Source organism: Xenopus laevis, chromosome 6L (genome assembly GCF_017654675.1).
Source record: "Xenopus laevis strain J_2021 chromosome 6L, Xenopus_laevis_v10.1, whole genome shotgun sequence".
NCBI lineage: Eukaryota > Metazoa > Chordata > Amphibia > Anura > Pipidae > Xenopus > Xenopus laevis.
The window spans coordinates 55,639,744-55,660,485 of record NC_054381.1 but is presented as its reverse complement, the minus strand read 5'-3'; the positions used below and the strand labels follow the sequence as shown (position 1 = coordinate 55,660,485).

The following is a 20,742-nucleotide window of genomic DNA, read 5'->3' as shown; positions in this document are numbered from 1 at the left end:
GCATTTTACTACTAATAACTCGTTAACTAAATGATGTTTCGCACAACTAATTAATAACTTGTTAACTGAATGATGTTTGCACTGCTAATTAATAACTTGATGAATGATGTTTTCCACTACTAATCAATAACTTGTCAACTAAATGATGTTTTCCACTACCAATTAATAACTCGTTAACTGAATGATGTTTGCACTGCTAATTAATAACTTGATAAATGAATGATGTTTTCCACTACTAATTAATAACTCTTTAACTAAATGATGTTTTGCACAACTAATAAATATCTCGTTAACTGAATAATGTTTGCACTGCTAATTAATAACTTGATAAATGAATGATGTTTTCCACTACTAATTAATAACCCGTTAACTGAATAATGTTTTGCACAACTAATTAATATCTCGTTAACTGAATCATGTTTGCACTGCTAATACATAACTTGATAAAAGAATGATGTTTTCTACAACTAATTAATAACTCGTTAACTGAATGATGTTTACACTGCTTATTAATAACTCGATAAAGAATGATGCATTTCACTACTAATTAATAACTCGTTAACTAAATGATGTTTCACACAACTAATTAATAACTCGTTAACTGAATGATGTTTGCACTGCTAATTAATAACTTGATAAATGAATGATGTTTTCCACTACTAATCAATAACTTGTCAACTAAATGATGTTTTCCACTACCAATTAATAACTCGTTAACTGAATGATGTTTGCACTGCTAATTAATAACTTGATAAATGAATGATGTTTTGCACTACTAATTAATAACTCGTTAACTAAATGATGTTTTCCACTACCAATTTATAACTCGTTAACTGAATGATGTTTGCACTGCTAATTAATAACTTGATAAATGAATGATGTTTTCCACTACTAATTAATAACTCGTTAACTGAATGATGTGTTCCACTACCAATTAATAACTCGTTAACTGAATCATGTTTGCAATGCTAATAAATAACTTGATAAATGAATGATGTTTTCCACTACTAATTAATAACTCGTTAACTGAATAATGTTGTGCACAACTAATTAATAACTCGTTAACTGAATCATGTTTGCACTGCTAATTAATAACTTGATAAAAGAATGATGTTTTCCACTACTAATTAATAACTCCTTAACTAAATGATGTTTGCACTGCTAATTAATAACTTGATAAATGAATGATGTTTTCCACAACTAATTAAAAACTTGTTAACTGAATGATTTTTGCACTGGTAATTAACTTGATAAATGAATGATGTTTACACTACTAATTAATAACTTGTTAAATGAATGATGGTTGCACTACTAATTAACTCGTTAACTAAATGATGTTTTCCACTACCAATTAATAACTCGTTAACGGAATGATGTTTGCACTGCTAATTAATAACTTGATAAATGAATGATGTTTTCCACTACTAATTAATAACTCGTTAACTAAATTATGTTTTCTACTACCAATTAATAACTCGTTAACTGAATGATGTTTGCACTGCTAATTAATAACTTGATAAATGAATGATGTTTTCCACTACTAATTAATAACTCGTTAACTGAATGATGTTTGCACTGCTAATACATAACTTGATAAAATTATGTTTTCTACAACTAATTAATAACTCGTTAACTGAATGATTTTTGCACTGCTAATTAACTTGATAAATGAATGATGTTTACACTACTAATTAATAACTTGTTAACTTAATTGTCTACTACTAATTAATAACTCGTTAAATGAATGATGGTTGCACTACTAATTAACTCGTTAACTGAATGATGTTTTCCACTACCAATTAATAACTCATTAACTGAATGATGTTTGCACTGCTAATTAATAACTTGATTAATGAATGATGTTTTCCACTACTAATTAATAACTCGTTAACTGAATAATGTTTTGCACAACTAATTAATATCTTGGTAACTGAATGATGTTTGCACTGCTAATACATAACTTGATAAAAGAATGATGTTTTCTACAACTAATTAATAACTCGTTAACTGAATGATGTTTGCACTGCTTATTAATAACTCGATAAAGAATGATGCATTTCACTACTAATTAATAACTTGTTAACTAAATGATGTTTCGCACAACTAATTAATAACTTGTTAACTGAATGATGTTTGCACTGCTAATTAATAACTTGATAAATGAATGTTTTCCACTACTAATCAATAACTGAATGATGTTTGCACTGCTTATTAATAACTCGATAAAGAATGATGCATTTCACTACTAATTAATAACTCGTTAACTAAATGATGTTTCGCACAACTAATTAATAACTTGTTAACTGAATGATGTTTGCACTGCTAATTACATAACTTGATAAAAGAATGATGTTTTCTACAACTAATTAATAACTCGTTAACTGAATGATGTTTGCACTGCTTATTAATAACTCAATAAAGAATGATGCATTTCACTACTAATTAATAACTCATTAACGAAATGATGTTTCGCACAACTAATTAATAACTCGTTAACTGAATGATGTTTGCACTGCTAATTAATAACTTGATGAATGATGTTTTCCACTACTAATCAATAACTTGTCAACTAAATGATGTTTTCCACTACCAATTAATAACTCGTTAACTGAATGATGTTTGCACTGCTAATTAATAACTTGATAAATGAATGATGTTTTCCACTAATAATTAATAACTCGTTAACTAAATCATGTTTTCCACTACCAATTAATAACTCGTTAACTGAATGATGGTTGCACTGCTAATTAATAACTTGATAAATGAATGATGTTTTCCACTACTAATGAATAACTCGTTAACTAAATGATGTTTTGCACAACTAATTAATATCTCGTTAACTGAATGATGTTTGCACTGCTAATTAATAACTTGATAAATGAATGATGTTTTCCACTACTAATTAATAACTCGTTAACTAAATGATGTTTTCCACTACCAATTAATAACTCGTTAACTGAATGATGGTTGCACTGCTAATTAATAACTTGATAAATGAATGATGTTTTCCACTACTAATGAAAAACTCGTTAACTAAATGATGTTTTGCACAACTAATTAATATCTCGTTAACTGAATGATGTTTGAACTGCTAATTAATAACTTGATAAATGAATGATGTTTTCCACTACTAATTAATAACTCGTTAACTAAATGATGTTTTCCACTACCAATTAATAACTCGTTAACTGAATGATGTTTGCACTGCTAATTAATAACTTGATAAATGAATGATGTTTTCCACTGCTAATTAATAACTCATTAACTGAATAATGTTTTGCACAACTAATTAATATCTTGTTAACTGAATCATGTTTGCACTGCTAATACATAACTTGATAAAAGAATGTTTTTTTACAACTAATTAATAACTCGTTAACTGAATCATGTTTGCACTGCTTATTAATAACTCGATAAAGAATGATGCATTTCACTACTAATTAATAACTCGTTAACTAAATGATGTTTCGCACAACTAATTAATAACTTGTTAACTGAATGATGTTTGCACTGCTAATTACATAACTTGATAAAAGAATGATGTTTTCTACAACTAATTAATAACTCGTTAACTGAATGATGTTTGCACTGCTTATTAATAACTCAATAAAGAATGATGCATTTCACTACTAATTAATAACTCATTAACTAAATGATGTTTCGCACAACTAATTAATTTATTACTCGTTAACTGAATGATGTTTGCACTGCTAATTAATAACTTGATGAATGATGTTTTCCACTACTAATCAATAACTTGTCAACTAAATGATGTTTTCCACTACCAATTAATAACTCGTTAACTAAATGATGTTTGCACTGCTAATTAATAACTTGATAAATGAATGATGTTTTCCACTACTAATTAAAAACTCATTAATTAAATGATGTTTTCCACAACTAATTAATAACTCGTTAACTGAATGATTTTTGCACTGCTAATTAACTTGATAAATGAATGATGTTTACACTACTAATTAATAACTTGTTAACTTAATTGTCTACTACTAATTAATAACTCGTTAAATGAATGATGGTTGCACTACTAATTAACTCGTTAACTGAATGATGTTTTCCACTACCAATTAATAACTCATTAACTGAATGATGTTTGCACTGCTAATTAATAACTTGATAAATGAATGATGTTTTCCACTACTAATTAATAACTCGTTAACTGAATAATGTTTTGCACAACTAATTAATATCTTGGTAACTGAATCATGTTTGCACTGCTAATACATAACTTGATAAAAGAATGATGTTTTCTACAACTAATTAATAACTCGTTAACTGAATGATGTTTGCACTGCTTATTAATAACTCGATAAAGAATGATGCATTTCACTACTAATTAATAACTTGTTAACTAAATGATGTTTCGCACAACTAATTAATAACTTGTTAACTGAATGATGTTTGCACTGCTAATTAATAACTTGATAAATGAATGATGTTTTCCACTACTAATCAATAACTGAATGATGTTTGCACTGCTTATTAATAACTCGATAAAGAATGATGCATTTCACTACTAATTAATAACTCGTTAACTAAATGATGTTTCGCACAACTAATTAATAACTTGTTAACTGAATGATGTTTGCACTGCTAATTACATAACTTGATAAAAGAATGATGTTTTCTACAACTAATTAATAACTCGTTAACTGAATGATGTTTGCACTGCTTATTAATAACTCAATAAAGAATGATGCATTTCACTACTAATTAATAACTCATTAACTAAATGATGTTTCGCACAACTAATTAATAACTCGTTAACTGAATGATGTTTGCACTGCTAATTAATAACTTGATGAATGATGTTTTCCACTACTAATCAATAACTTGTCAACTAAATGATGTTTTCCACTACCAATTAATAACTCGTTAACTGAATGATGTTTGCACTGCTAATTAATAACTTGATAAATGAATGATGTTTTCCACTAATAATTAATAACTCGTTAACTAAATCATGTTTTCCACTACCAATTAATAACTCGTTAACTGAATGATGGTTGCACTGCTAATTAATAACTTGATAAATGAATGATGTTTTCCACTACTAATGAATAACTCGTTAACTAAATGATGTTTTGCACAACTAATTAATATCTCGTTAACTGAATGATGTTTGAACTGCTAATTAATAACTTGATAAATGAATGATGTTTTCCACTACTAATTAATAACTCGTTAACTAAATGATGTTTTCCACTACCAATTAATAACTCGTTAACTGAATGATGGTTGCACTGCTAATTAATAACTTGATAAATGAATGATGTTTTCCACTGCTAATTAATAACTCATTAACTGAATAATGTTTTGCACAACTAATTAATATCTTGTTAACTGAATCATGTTTGCACTGCTAATACATAACTTGATAAAAGAATGTTTTTTTACAACTAATTAATAACTCGTTAACTGAATCATGTTTGCACTGCTTATTAATAACTCGATAAAGAATGATGCATTTCACTACTAATTAATAACTCGTTTACTAAATGATGTTTCGCACAACTAATTAATAACTCGTTAACTGAATGATTTTTGCACTGCTAATTAATAACTTGATAAATGAATGATGTTTTCCACTACTAATCAATAACTTGTCAACTAAATGATGTTTTCCACTACCAATTAATAACTCGTTAACTGAATGATGTTTGCACTGCTAATTAATAACTTGATAAATGAATGATGTTTTCCACTACTAATTAATAACTCGTTAACTAAATGATGTTTTCCACTACCAATTAATAACTCGTTAACTGAATGATGTTTGCACTGCTAATTAATAACTTGATAAATGAATGATGTTTTCCACTACTAATTAATAACTCGTTAACTAATGATGTTTTCTGCTACCAATTAATAACTCGTTAACTGAATAATGTTTGCACTGCTAATTAATAACTTGATAAATGAATGATGTTTTCCACTGCTAATTAATAACTTGATAAATGAATGATGTTTTCCACTACTAATTAATAACTCGTTAACTGAATAATGTTTTGCACAACTAATTAATATCTCGTTAACTGAATCATGTTTGCACTGCTAATACATAACTTGATAAAGAATGATGTTTTCCACTACTAATTAATAACTTGTTAACTAAATGATGTTTTCCACTACCAATTAATAACTCGTTAACTGAATCATGTTTGCACTGCTAATTAATAACTTGATAAATTAATGATGTTTTCCACTACTAATTAATAACTCGTTAACTGAATAATGTTTTGCACAACTAATTAACTCGTTAACTGAATGATTTTTGCACTTCTAATTAATAACTTGATAAACGAATGATGTTTTCCACTACTAATTAAAAACTTGTTCACTGAATGATGTTTGCACTGCTAATTAATAACTCAATAAAGAATGATGCATTTCACTACTAATTAATAACTCGTTAACTAAATGATGTTTCGCACAACTAATTAATAACTCGTTAACTGAATGATGTTTGCACTGCTAATTAATATCTCGTTAACTGAATCATGTTTGCACTGCTAATACATAACTTGATAAAAGAATGATGTTTTCTACAACTAATTAATAACTCGTTAACTGAATGATGTTTGCACTGCTAATTAATAACTCATTAACTGAATGATTTTTGCACTTCTAATTAATAACTTGATAAACGAATTATGTTTTCCACTACTAATTAAAAACTTGTTCACTGAATGATGTTTGCACTGCTAATTAATAACTCAATAAAGAATGATGCATTTCACTACTAATTAATAACTCGTTAACTAAATGATGTTTCGCACAACTAATTAATAACTCGTTAACTGAATGATGTTTGCACTGCTAATTAATATCTCGTTAACTGAATCATGTTTGCACTGCTAATACATAACTTGATAAAAGAATGATGTTTTCTACAACTAATTAATAACTCGTTAACTGAATGATGTTTGCACTGCTAATTAATAACTCATTAACTGAATGATGTTTGCACTGCTAATTAATAACTTGATAAATGAATGATGTTTTCCACTACTAATTAATAACTCGTTAACTAAATGATGTTTTCCACTACCTATTAATAACAAGTTAACTGAATGTTTTCACTTCTAATTAATAACTTGATAATTGAATGATGTTTTCCACTACTAATTAATAACTCGTTAACTAAATTATGTTTCGCACAACTAATTAATAACTCGTTAACTGAATGATGTTTGCACTGCTAATTAATTACTTGATAAATGAATGATGTTTTCCACTACTAATTAATAACTCGTTAATTGAATGATGTTTGCACTGCTAATTAATATCTCGTTAACTGAATGATGTTTGCACTGCTAATTAATAACTTGATAAAAGAATGATGTTTTCTACAACTAATTAATAACTCGTTAACTGAATGATTTTTCCAACTATTAATTATTCGTTAACTGAATGATGTTTGCACTGCTAATACATAACTTGATAAAAGAACGATGTTTTCACTACTAATTAATAACTCCTTTACTGATGTTTTCCAACAACAAATTAATAACTCATTAACTGAATGATGTTTGCAGTACTAATTAAAAACTCGTTAACTTCATTGTCTACTACTAATTAATAACTCGTTAACTGAATCATGTTGCCACAACTAATTAATAACGTGTTAACTTAATTGTCTATTACTAATTAACTCATTAACTTAATGTTTGCACTACTAATTAACGTCTTAACTGAATGACGTTTCCACTACTAATTAATAACTTGTTAACTGAATATTGTTTGCACTACTAATTAACAACTCATTAACTGAATGATGTTTCCTCTAATTATTAGCTTGTTAACTTAAAGATGTTTGCACTACTAATTAATAACTGGATAAGCAAATGTTTTTCACTATTAATTAATAACTCGTTAACTGAATGTTTCCACTACTAATTTATAACTCAATAACTGAATGATGTTTCCACTACTAATTAAAAACTCGTTAATAGAATGATGTTTTCTACTATTTAATACGTCGTTAACTGAATTTTGTTTCCACAACTTATTAATAACTTGTTAACGTAATTAAGTGTCTATCACTAATTAATAATCCATTAACTGAATGTATGCACTACTAATGAACTCGTTAACTGAATGCTTTCTGCTACTAATTAATAACTTAACTGAATGATGTTTCCACAACTAATTAATAACTCTTTAACTGAATGATGTTTTCCACAACTAATTAATAACTCATTAACACTACTAATTATTAACTTGTTAACTTAATGATGTTTGCACTACTAATTAATAACGCAATAACTGAATGATGTTTTTCACTACTAATTTATAACTCGTTAACTTAATGATGTTTCGACCACTAATAAGCAATAAAAAAATTTGACTACTAATTAATAACTTGTTAACTGAATGATGTTTCCACTAATTATTAACCTGTTACCTTAATTTTTACACTACTAATTAATAACTCGATAAGTAAATTATGTTTTTCACTACTAATTAATAACTCGTAAACTGAATGATGTTTTCCACAATTAATTCATTACTCATTAACTGAATGATGTTTCCACTACTAATTAATAACTCCAGGGGAATTTAGTATAATTGGAATATGATGACTTCCACTGCTGCTGTCTTTGTGTTCATTTGTGTTTTTCTGCAGCCAAATAAAGAGTTTTTCATGCAAGTTACAAGATGTCTGTTTTGTATTATTTGGAATTCTTAAATACCTTTCCTTAAAAAAAATCTATAATGTTGTTTTTGCAGCTTTTCTACATAAGCCCAACTGAATGAATTCATGTTTCCCCATTTTCCCATCTGTCAGCATAAGGGCTCTTACAGACGAGCGTTTTTACCTGCGCTCCCCTGCATTCCGTTTTTCTGCGTTCAGCCGCAGGGGAGCGCAGGAATAGACGCATTACATTTTTTCCAATGGGGCTGTACTCACACAGGCGCCGAACGCAGGAAAAATGCAGCATGTTGCATCTCAACCTGCGTTCGGCTCCTACACGCGCCTGTGTGAGTACAGCCCCATTGGAAAAAATGTAATGCGTCTATTCCTGCGCTCCCCTGCGGCTGAACGCAGAAAAACGGAATGCAGGGGAGCGCAGGTAAAAACGCTCGTCTGTAAGAGCCCTTATGCTGACAGATGGGAAAATGGGGAAACATGAATTCATTCAGTTGGGCTTATGTAGAAAAGCTGCATAAATAAGAATAATAGAACTACCTATTTTTTTATGTAGATATGAATGTATCCACAAACTGAGAGCAAATCATTATACATTGCCTCCGGCTTGCACCATTTCTCTGCCCCTTTAGGCTGGCCGACTCAATTAACCCCTCCCTCGCCTTGTTTTAAACTGAAGTGAACAGAATTGCTGTCAACTGTTTAGGGAGAAGGAAAGGTAAAAACCAATGGGGGGCATCCCCCAGGAATTCTATTTGCTTATCTGCTACGTTAGGCTGCCATTCCTCTTCTTCAAAACTGCCAACATCTCAAGCCCAACTAATTCCTTATCTTGGCAAATAGAAGAAATCTTCTGCACTCGCCCCCATAGTCTATATAATAACGACATTGAGAGTTTTTTCTGTTTTAAGCTACTACAATTGCTCTCCCCGGATATTCCAAACAGCAGGATGATTTTAATGAACTGACACATTTATTAAAGCAGATTCTTGTTTCAGTTTGTCGGGGGTTCCTATTGCTACAAGGTGATATATAGATATACACATATATACAGTACGTTAAAAAAAAAACACTGCACGGTATTGAAAAAATATGTTTTATAGCACTATCCTTTGAAACAAGATTCAAGTACAAGTTACATTTGGGCTGTCTGTGGTACCCAACTCCCTTGAAGATTCTGATTGTACAAGACTGTGAGCCGTACTGGAGATGCACAATGTCACATCAGGGAAATGCAGGATCTTTCATGCCTCTTTGAACTGGGAATCTGCTTGCAAATCTTTGTCACTTGGAAGAACGGATTTTAATTCCCGGGTCACTGGAGTTGGGTCACCTTAATGGCTAATGCGGTGTTGAAGTCTAAAAAGAAGGGTCCCTCCTGGGCAGGCAGAAATGTAGTAGTTATAATGTTATAGACACCAGCCGGGATATTCTCCAGTTCCATGTAGCAGAAACCACACCTGGAAGAGAGACATGAAAATAACAATAAATAACCTCAAAAATAATGACTGTATTATATGGTGGGTTTTTAACCCTAAAAAAGCATTTAAAGGATAACCTATTTAACTTTAATAGTTGCTAACAAACATGATTTCCTACATCAGTGTTTGATTTATAGTGTACTAGTGGCTCAGTCTTACACAGGATCATAAGCTTGGCAGGAGCACACTGTACACTAGTACAGGTATGGGACCTGTTATCCAGAATGCTCGGGACCTGGAGTTTTCTGGATAACACATCTTGCCATAATTTGGATCTCCGTACCCTGTACTAGAAAATCATTTAAACATTAAACACAGTAGGATTGTTTTGCCCCCATTAAGGATTACTTGTATATTAGTTAGGAGCAAGTACATGGTACAGTTTTATTATTACAGAGAAAAAGGAAGTCATTTATAAAAAATACAATTTTTTGGATAAAATGGAGTCTATAGGGTATGTTTATCAAAGAGTAAATTTAGAGGTCGTGTTATTATAATGTATATCTGGAACGGTCTAAATCCTAAGACGGACGAATGGCTAGTGTCAGAGGGTTGATAGTTGTCACCCCCGCCCTCTATGACGCCATAACGCTATATGGCCTAAGGCAGGATGGACTTTAAGGGCTAATGGTCTACTGTGGACAATGGTCACTCATATAACTTATACTAGGCCATACAAATAAATGATCCCCACTCTGTTACTTAGATTCCAGAGTGTCAGCATAGTGTCAGCAAGTCTCTTATGCCCTTTTGCAGAAGTGTTGCTCAATAGTTGTCTGTACCACAATGGCTATGTTTAGCCAACAGATGTTTACGAGGCTGTGGACAGTTGGAACCAGAAATCTCTTATGTTGCAAAACTGCACATCTTACAGGAATGTACAAATATATGCCAGTAAGTCTCCTCGCCGGACCATGTATGGTATTTCCGTGAACCCCTTGTCATAATTACTGTAAATGCCTTCTGAAAGTTATATAACGCTTGGACCAAGAGGTGGGTCTTTGGTAAGTCCTTGGCTGACATTCTGTGTGTTGCTCCAACAGCTTACCCAGACAAAACTGTTATGTTGTATTATGTAAGAATAAATTGCCTGACTATTACTAAAGGTTTTCCTTTACTGAGTTTTGTCTTACACGAGGTCAAAATGGTATTACTAAAAATACCATCAGTCGCCACAGTCCTCTAGAGTGAAATTCTGCCACTTTCCATTAATTTCTATGGGATTTTGAAAGGCGCATTTATCAAAGGATGAATTTCACTCTAGAGGACTGTGACGATCTCTAACTTAATTTTTTCATAAATATGTCCCCTATGGGAGACAGTCTCTGTAATTTGGAGCTTTTTGCATAACGGGTCCCATACATGTAAGCCCCACCTTTCTGTACATGTCTGCAAGAGGACAGATACCTGGGAAGAGAATTGGAGGGGGAACGTGGGTGCTGCCTCCTTGGCAGTAAAAAGTGCAATACTGGCCCTGGTGTTATATTAACGTTCCACATGCTGTGCATATAAATTAATTTTGCACTTGACAATGAAACTTTTAATAATTCCATATTGAAGGTATTTTATAAGCAGCAGATAATACATTTACAGTTCTCTAAATGATAAAAAGGGTGACTTTCACCAGATCCACACAGAGGATGGGGTGCCTTGGCCCAGAAGCTGTATCTTGGGGAGACATGACTCAGCACATGATATCACAGTGATAAAGCAGCAGGGAATCACTAAATACGGCCCAACACTTTACTGCTCAGACTCAAATGCTTTTGGCCTGTATGGCTTAATCACAGACTGTTTTCAAGCCACACTTTCTTTGATGCACTTGCTGAGAGTTAGGGATTACCCTCGGGTAGATATACTGAGCAGATGCCCAAATGGTATGAAGCCGTCACTTAAGTCTCAGGAATCATTTCATGAAGCAAATAATGGAAATAAAATGTACATCCACTTCCATGGGATTCCAGAGAAAGAACTCGAGGTCTGGTTGGATCAATCGTACCAATTGGGCAGGTCCTCACAAACACACGAGTTCCCATTACAGACGGGCACTGGGCAGGTGTCTGTTTCTGCCGACCTCTAGTCCATGTTCATGCAACCTCTCCATTCCCTTCCAGCTCTCTCCCCTTCTGCTTTTTGCCATCCCTCTCCCCTTCGGCTTTTTCCCTCCCCTTTGGCGATCTCCGCTGCCCTCCCTCTCCCTTCCGGAGCTCACCCCTTTGGCTTTTCCCCTCCCCTCTGGCAATCTCCCCTCCGTCGCTCACACGAGCATGGAGGGGAGCGTGGTGGCCGGCTGGGTATCCTAGGGCGCCCAGTCGGCTTGGCCCGGCAGTGGCCAGACACCTGCATTTAATTTCAGATATTACTGACCATTGTGGTGCAACCATCTCACTATATGTGTGGGATTGTAAGGCTCTGCCCATACAAAGCTAAAACAACTCATTAGCTGATTTATTGTGGGTGTTGTGTCTCTCATATTCCTCAGGCCATGTTTTTAGGCAACAAGGTAGCAATGTCCCCTGGTGTGTTGATTTTATTTAATTAATGACATAAATGGAAAATGTAAGTGACAAAAGCAAAACCAATCAATGACAGTAAATAAGCACTTATCCCACAAATATCACTTGTTCTGCCATTCAAGCTGGTCTTAGAGGAGTATAAAGGACAGCCAATAAGCATTCTAGCTGAGCGCTCATATCCTGACTTATCATACCAATTTAGAGGGCTGCATCATTTAAATGGTTTCAGAAGCAGGTGCACATTATTTAGTATAAAAGATAAAGCTGACGCATGTGAAGGGTGCTGAAGTATATATTGGGTAACATCTGTACTAGGGATGCACCGAATCCACTATTTTGGATTCGGCCAAACCCCCGAATCCTTTGTGAAAGATTCGGCCGAATACCGAACCCGAATTTGCATATGCAAATTAGGGGTGGGAAGGGGATTTTTTTTTCTTCCTTGTTTTATGACAAATAGTCACGCAATTTCCCTCCCCACCCATAATTTGCATATGCAAATTAGGATTCGGATTCAGTTCGGCCAGGCAGAAGGATTCAGCCGAATCCGATCCTGTTGAAAAAGGCCGAATCCCGAACCGAATCCTGGATTCGGTGCATCCCTAATCTGTACATTAGGTATTGTAAGGTTCTGCTTGAAATCATGACAGGGACTGATACAGCAGTGTTTTCTTATATCTGGTACGTTCTTATGAACTGAATGGACCTTGACTCAATGTTAGACCCAAAGTGGGGTGCCCTATAGGTATCAAGTATCCAACTGATTGGAATTATTTGCATATATAAAGGGGGGAAGGATTGGTGTTACCTGTAATCACCGCTGCTCTTTTTCTGGAAACCAGAGGGCCCAGGGTCTCCTGTAGTCAACACTGTAATGACTTCAAAGCCAACACTGTACTGCCTGTATGAGAGAAGCACACAATATTCACTGCAAAGAAGCTATTTACTTACATAAATGCCAGGGCCTATTTTAATTCTCAGTCCAGACCTGCTGCTAAGGCTACGCGATCCCTGATTGCACAGTGTTGGGGGGGCCACATTATTATTAATTTCATGATGGAAGCTGAGGGCCGGTGTAAATTTGAAAGTGGGCTGCAATTGGTCCCAGGGCCCGTCTTTGGACATACCTTGGTTAGGGGCAACTGCAGGAGGCTATGGAGCTTAGAGCCACAGGCAATGAAGAGTTGCTGCCAGTCAGCTGTCAGACACATGGGGGATCTTGTATTTGCCACCTGCCATAGCTCCCTGGCACCCCCAGCTTGCTACTTCTGAATGTGACACAAATCTCCATCCCTCTTATATTTAGTGCTAGTGAATGCAGAGCTATACAGAGAGAGAGCAGTGACTCTTGCACTTCATTCTAGGAGAGGAGAGATTGCTTTCAGCTTTGCACCCTGCCCCAATTTCATAGATATGAGCGGACACTGCATTAACCATTTAATAGACACCTTTGAAAACAATATATAAGGCTCCTTTATTAAAGAAAAGCTCCTCAAAGTTGCATTGAAAGGCTGCAGCTGCTTAAAAACACAGAGCTGCATTTGCAGTGCAACTACATCAGAGCAATGGGACTGCAGAACTTCAGGGCTTGCTCACAGTGTTTGTGGCTTGTGTGGAAGGACTGACGGCCACACTGAGAATTGCAGCAATCAACCAAGGTAAAAAAGTACAAAGGATATGTACTACGGCTTTAAATAAAGGGAAACTGTACCCTATTTCTAACCCTTTCTAAATGGGCACCTATGTCTGTTTGAAATCACTGAGATAATCTATAATGTGAAATCTGTAATCTAAAATGCTGTACAAATGAAAATAACTGGGATTATTATATTCAGATTCTTCTCTTTTTCACTTTAGAAGCATGTCCTCATGGAACATGGGTGGGGGGATCCACAATGTTTTATATACATTATATACAGTTTATATACAAGATTTAGCTGGACTTCTTATTAAACACTGGCCATCATGCTGTGCAAGCCATACGACTGGGATGTTCAACCTGAAGGCCTCATCCACATTTGTATTTTTTATGCCCATTCAGTTGGAAATTGCATCTATTTGTATTGAAGGCAGATTCACTTTCTGGCACAGTTATACCATTGCACCTCCAAATTGAATACAAGTTGACAGAGTTCTTGTTCTTGAGATGGTGGGAGGTGTAGTTCAGATACAGCTGGATGGATGTCCTTGTTATTTTGTGAAATGAAATGTCATTTCTCCATGCTGTACTGTACATGAAACATGTAGTTTTAATGCAGGTTATTGCCTTATTGAGTCTACAAAGTAACCCGGGCAGAAGCACATTCAATTGGTATTTGTGTATGTGATGTAATAATGCAGTTACATGTGGCAGCTAGCTGAGGGGACTGGGATTGGTGGTGCACCCAGTCACAAGACATGAACACAGGAATAATTCTCTTCTCCTCTCTCACTTTGGTTACACGGTACTTGTTTTAATGCAATAAATCATTTGCCTCAAACCTTTGTGTAGTGAGTGATTTGCTTGAATGCGCGGCCCCTATTGTACATTGTGTGACACTCTATTAAAGGCACACTGTCATTAGAATAAATGCTTCTCTTCTGGGGTGCTGGAAACATTGGATCATGGTGAAGGTTCTATGCTCTAGGGCAGTGATCCCCAACCAGTGGCTCACAGGCAACCTGTTGTTCTCCGATCCCTTGGATGTTACTGGCCTCAAAGCAGATGCTTATTTTTCAATTTTTTGCTTGAAGTTTTAGATAAAAATCACATGTACTGAAACATAGTGGCTCCTATAGGCTGCCAGTCCACAAAGAGGCTATGAAATACCCAATCACAGCCCTTATTTTGCACCCTCATGGAATTTTTTTTCATGCCGGTTTTGCTCCCCACGGGTAAAAAGGTTGGGGATCCCTGGTCTGGGGATTCTAAAAGGTGTCAACTAGACGGCATGAGGTTCTTGGTTTCTCTATCTATGGGGCAAATTCACTAAACTGAGGACTTGCGCTAATGCAGGCTTCGCCACACTTTTGCCAGGCGAAGTTACGCTAGCGATGCCTTATTTGCATACGGCGCCAAGTTAAAGTACAATGGACGTATATGTAGCAGCAAATACATTACACTACAGAAGCCTGGGAAAGCTTCATAAAATAAAATAGAGTTGTTATTTTGCCCTATACATGTGCCCAGTGTATAGTTTAGGTGCCATATGTTAGGAAATGTAGGGGGAAAGGAGGGTACCCCCAAAAAAATTTACGATCTTTTTCAGCCCATCACCCTTAAGACGCCAGCGTTTTTTGGGACTTAGAAAAAATGTCAACTTTTTTTTGAAGCAATCCCTATCTACTCTATTGCACTTCACCTGATCTGAGGTGGCGAAGGCAAGTCTGGCGCAAGAGGTAATGTTCAGTAAACGGACTGGGGGTCCTGGGCCCACTGGGACTGTTACCTCGGGGGCCCCCCCATCAACATTTTGTACTGGTAGCATTAATAAAACAACAATCTGCCTATCAAGTAAAATCCATGACTAATCGAGCACATCTAAAATGATTTGGTCCCAAACAATGGGCAAAATGGGATACAACAGGGCACCCTGAATGGTAATATATATAATAAGATAGGTATAAAAAAAGATATGAGCTAATCCAGTCACACCACCTCTGATCAAGTGCCCAATGATGCAAAACTCATCAGGAGGGTGTGGTTAGCAAGGGGTATGCCGACAGAAAGAGGACACTGCCATGTGATATGCTGACATTTTTTTTAAACTAATAAAACACTATAAGTGATTAACTGCCTGTGACGAATCTGACGCGTTTCATGAAACGGCAAAAAATTCACGAAACGCATTGAAATTAATGAGTGTCAAAATAATTATATTGCACGTTAATTTTGCCCCGAGCGACAGTTTTTATACGCGTGACTATTTGGTCCAAATACATTAAAGTCAGTGGGTGTACAAATATTTTTTTTTTGAGGATTTGGATTCGGTTTGGTATTCGGCCGAATCTTTCACCAAGGATTTGGGGATTTGGCCGAATTCCAAATAGTGGATTCGGTGCATCCCTAGTCTCTTGAGAGCTATTAATTAGGGATGCAACGAATCCACTATTTGGGATTCGGCCAAATACCGAACCTAATCCTAATTTTCTTATGCAAATTACGGTCAGGAAAGGAAAAAGTGGAAAAATAAATCTTCTTTTGTGATGAAGTCATGTGATTTCCCTACCCGCCCCTAATTTACAAATGTAAATTCGGATTTGGTTCGGCTAGGCAGAAGGATTTGGCCGAATCCGAATCCTGCTGAAAAAGGCAGAATCCTGGCCGAATCCCGAACTGAATCCTGGATTCGGTGCATCCCTAATATTAATGCTTTCATTTTGTAAAAGTTGCCAACCGATACCTTTCTAAATGGTGATTTACTAGTAAAATACCTCACCTGATCACAGTGAGCTTGTTGTAACATGGAATAAGTTCTTTCACCCCATAATCATTTATGTTGTTATTGTCTAGTTCCAAAGCAATCTTTTTGTGGTACAGGTATGGGATCCGTTATCTGGAAACCCATTATCCAGAGAGTTCAGAATTACAGAAAGGCCGTTTCCCATAGGCTCTGTTATAATAAATTAATCCAAATTTTTAAAAATGATTTCCTTTTTCTCTGAAATAAAAAACAGTAACTTGTACTTGATCCAAACTGAGATATAATTAATCCTTATTGGAAGCAAAACCAGCCTATTTGGTTTATTTAATGTTTACATGATTTTCTAGTAGACTTAAGGCATGAAGAACCAAATTAGGGAAAGATCCGTTATCCGGAAAACCCCAGGTCCCGAGCATTCTGGATAACAGGTCCTATACATGTACTGATTTAGCACAAATGAGATGGCACCACAATCAGATGACGATGCTCCACAGAAACTTAGCTTGATATAGTCTGCGCATATTCCTTTGGCTGCTAGTTTTCCCACTTTCTCACTCTGTGTTTTACAAATGCACCGTGCCATTCAAATAAAGTGAGTTAATGCATGAACACGGTTATATTCCAGAAATGGGGATCGAGGTAGGCTTTTTGGGTGGGATTTAACACTGGTAAAGTTAGTGCTTTTCTTTTGATTAGTGCACTAATTAGAACACACTTAAGAAAGGGCCTTTGCAGCCTGAAACATGTTGTGTGGACAAAAATAAAAGCACAATAGCAGACAATTTCTGCCCAAGTGTATGATTCCTAACCTCTTTGACTTATCGATACAATACTTGGATGCCTAGGACAGAGTATCCGGGAACCACTACACTGACAACATTTGCCTCAAACTGCAGCTGACTGTGAGTAATTACACAAGTTGACCCCCTCTTTGTAATTGAGGCCAAAGAATTTTTCAAGTAAAGGGTACTGCCAAAAAGAGGCCCATACTACTTAGTTGGCCGCTTGGGGGTGCAAATTTTTAACAAATGCTAAATAAAACTTGCCACTGATCGACAAACAAGCTTGTTACACTGAAACAAGCACCTGATTAACACAAACCCAGCCCATTCCCCATTACCTATACGAGCTCCATGGTTGTCCCACGTGGGTCATGGGCACCACCATCTTGGATGCGATGCCCCTGGAGACGGGCGCTCCTGACATTCTGCTGCTGTCCCTTCATATTTTCCCAAGTAATTGTGCTTAAAGGAAATATCTATGCAATCATGAATTTATTGTATCTGTCTGCATATGCTGTAATGTGTCTTCACTACACAGAATAACATTAACTGGCCATGCAGTTAGCCAGTCCCAAGTGACACCATAACACACCTCATAGAATGCTGGGTAATAGGCTCTTTAAAATCGGAAATGGCGACAGGCTGGGAAGGATTTCGATTTTCTGGAGGTTATAACGTGCTTCTGAACAACTTGGGGGAAAGAAATCAAAAGTAAAATAAATATACATGTAGCTCTTCACATTTCCATTAGACAAATCCATATGAAAGTACAAGTATGGGATCAGTTATCCAGAAAGCTCCAAACTACAGTGCAAAGACCCCGGCAAAAGCATATATTTTTTGTAAATTACACATTCTGAAGAATCCAAAAAGCTACACTAAAGGCAGTGGTTTTTATGACATTTCTGAAGATCACCTAAAAATATTGCAATTTGCCACATTTATTCCACATAAATTCTTACATACAATTGGAAAACACTCTAAATATTGACGCCAAGGATCTACTGAATATTTTGATGCCCAATATACATAGATATACCAAAGTAGGTGGCATGTGCGGACACCAAATGAAAATATTAACTAGTAGTTTAAATGCACTACATCACACATAACTGATTTATGAAGAATTATGTTACTTTATTAGTTCCATTAAAATTTGTTAGCTTTGGTACAGTGCATGACAATCACCACTGACGCGGTTCATGCCCTATGGCACTTCCTCAGAGTATAAATGCACTAACCAGGCAGGTCAAACCTTCCAGTGCATCGACAGTTCCAGCCTAATTACACTTACAGTATTAAAATAACATGTTAACAACCACGCTATTCACTCACACAAAAAAAATGACTACATTTTAGATTGCATTTAGTACATTCCTGCTTTATGTGTTTATTTGACTGTTATGAGGATACTGTATCTCTGGATACACACAAAGTACTTTGTATATAGGATATTCTGGGATGGGCAGGGGCTCACCAGGGTTGTGCTTTCAAGGGCCCTAGTCCACCTCCCCCATCCCCCTGTCCCCTTCACCATCACCCCGTACCCTTTTCTACCTCCTCCTCAACTTTCCACTTGAAAGTCTGGGGAGTGAGACTCGGGTCCAGGAGCAGGTACTGGCCCTGTGGGGCCTACTGGGTTTTTCCCAGTGTTCCACAGGCCCAGAGTATAATTATTTTGTCTAGCTTGAATTCTCTCATTTTCAATTTCTGTATAATGAATATTACTATATCTGTTACATACCTGTGTATGCAGGTGGATTCTTCAAAAGACTTTGGTTTCCACTCAAGTAGATCCCACTCGTAGATCTTCCCATGTTATCCAGAAAATACCTGCAATTGCAAAAAGCAGTCAATTTGTGGTTTGCTTATGGAATATTACTTTGTACATTAGGAGGTCGATAGCACAAATTGTAAAATGATGTTCTATAGTATCAGAGATTTGGTCTAGGTATAGCATTGCTGTGCATATGTCCCCGTATAATGTTACTGCACATTGTGGGTATTAGAATGGGACGAGTGTGACTAAAGTATAATAATTTACAAAAACTGCATTACATAAACTACACGTTGCCCATATTTAAGGCCAGAAGTAGGGGTAGGCAGAAGAGGCATGTGCCTAGGGCACAGTGGTGGGGGACACTAGGCACTTACCTCTACAATCACTTACCCCTAGTCATGACCCTTGTCCTCTCTTGCCGGCAATGTGCTCTTGTGCGTGCGCGTGCCTGTGGTTGTACATGTGTGCAGGGGGTGCGAGGGGGCTGGCTGGCTTGGCCTGGCCCTGCCTATATTACCATTGTCAATTTTCTGTGCTGTCCTGGTATCAACGTTTAGGATTTCTAGAGTCCAGCTTCTTTCATCTTTCACACAGAATCTTCCTTTCCATTGTAAAGGGCTCCAGGGGTTCTTTACCTGAAGAAACCTTAAAGACAAAAGCAGACAACATAACCAAAAAAGTAAGAATTAAGAAAATAGAGCCCTGCAGGATATAGTTAATTACAATACACCTAACTAGACCAGAAAGTGTCCAGGCCTGCCTGGTTCAGGATAATGCATGTGGGATCACAATTTTGAAGACACATTTCCAGCTACTGCCCAGTATTAACCTGGGGCCCCCTCTGATAAACTAAACTATAAATCGAATTTTTTAGAATCCCCGATAGTTTTACCACCTGCATTCCATATTGGTTGTCCAGAGTAAATGCGTATATATGTCTAAAAACAAAACTGTATGAGTTCCCTTATGTCCAGGACAGTCTATGCATGTGTAGGAACCAAGCCTTTTTTTCTGCTTCAGTCATGACCCCTGTAGCTGTGGCAGGCCTGGAGTGGGATTTATAAAAAGACCTGTCATTTCAAGTACACAAAGGCCCAAACAGCCCACAC

The 20,742-nt window shown here is 35.6% G+C and overlaps 1 long non-coding RNA gene across 3 annotated transcripts; it reads right to left on the bottom strand.

Moving 5' to 3' along the window:
• Positions 1-9,753: 9,753 nt before the first annotated feature.
• Positions 9,754-20,742, bottom strand: LOC121394624. Of its 3 annotated transcripts, none has more exons than XR_005961850.1 (5): positions 20,024-20,742; positions 19,598-19,686; positions 18,192-18,543; positions 13,477-13,569; positions 9,754-10,131 (listed from the first exon to the last, which is right to left on the bottom strand). It is a non-coding gene; the product is annotated as an uncharacterized LOC121394624 (long non-coding RNA). The 3 variants fall into 3 exon arrangements; XR_005961852.1 differs by having other exon boundaries at positions 18,446-18,543; positions 20,024-20,724; XR_005961851.1 differs by lacking the exon at positions 18,192-18,543 and having other exon boundaries at positions 20,024-20,301.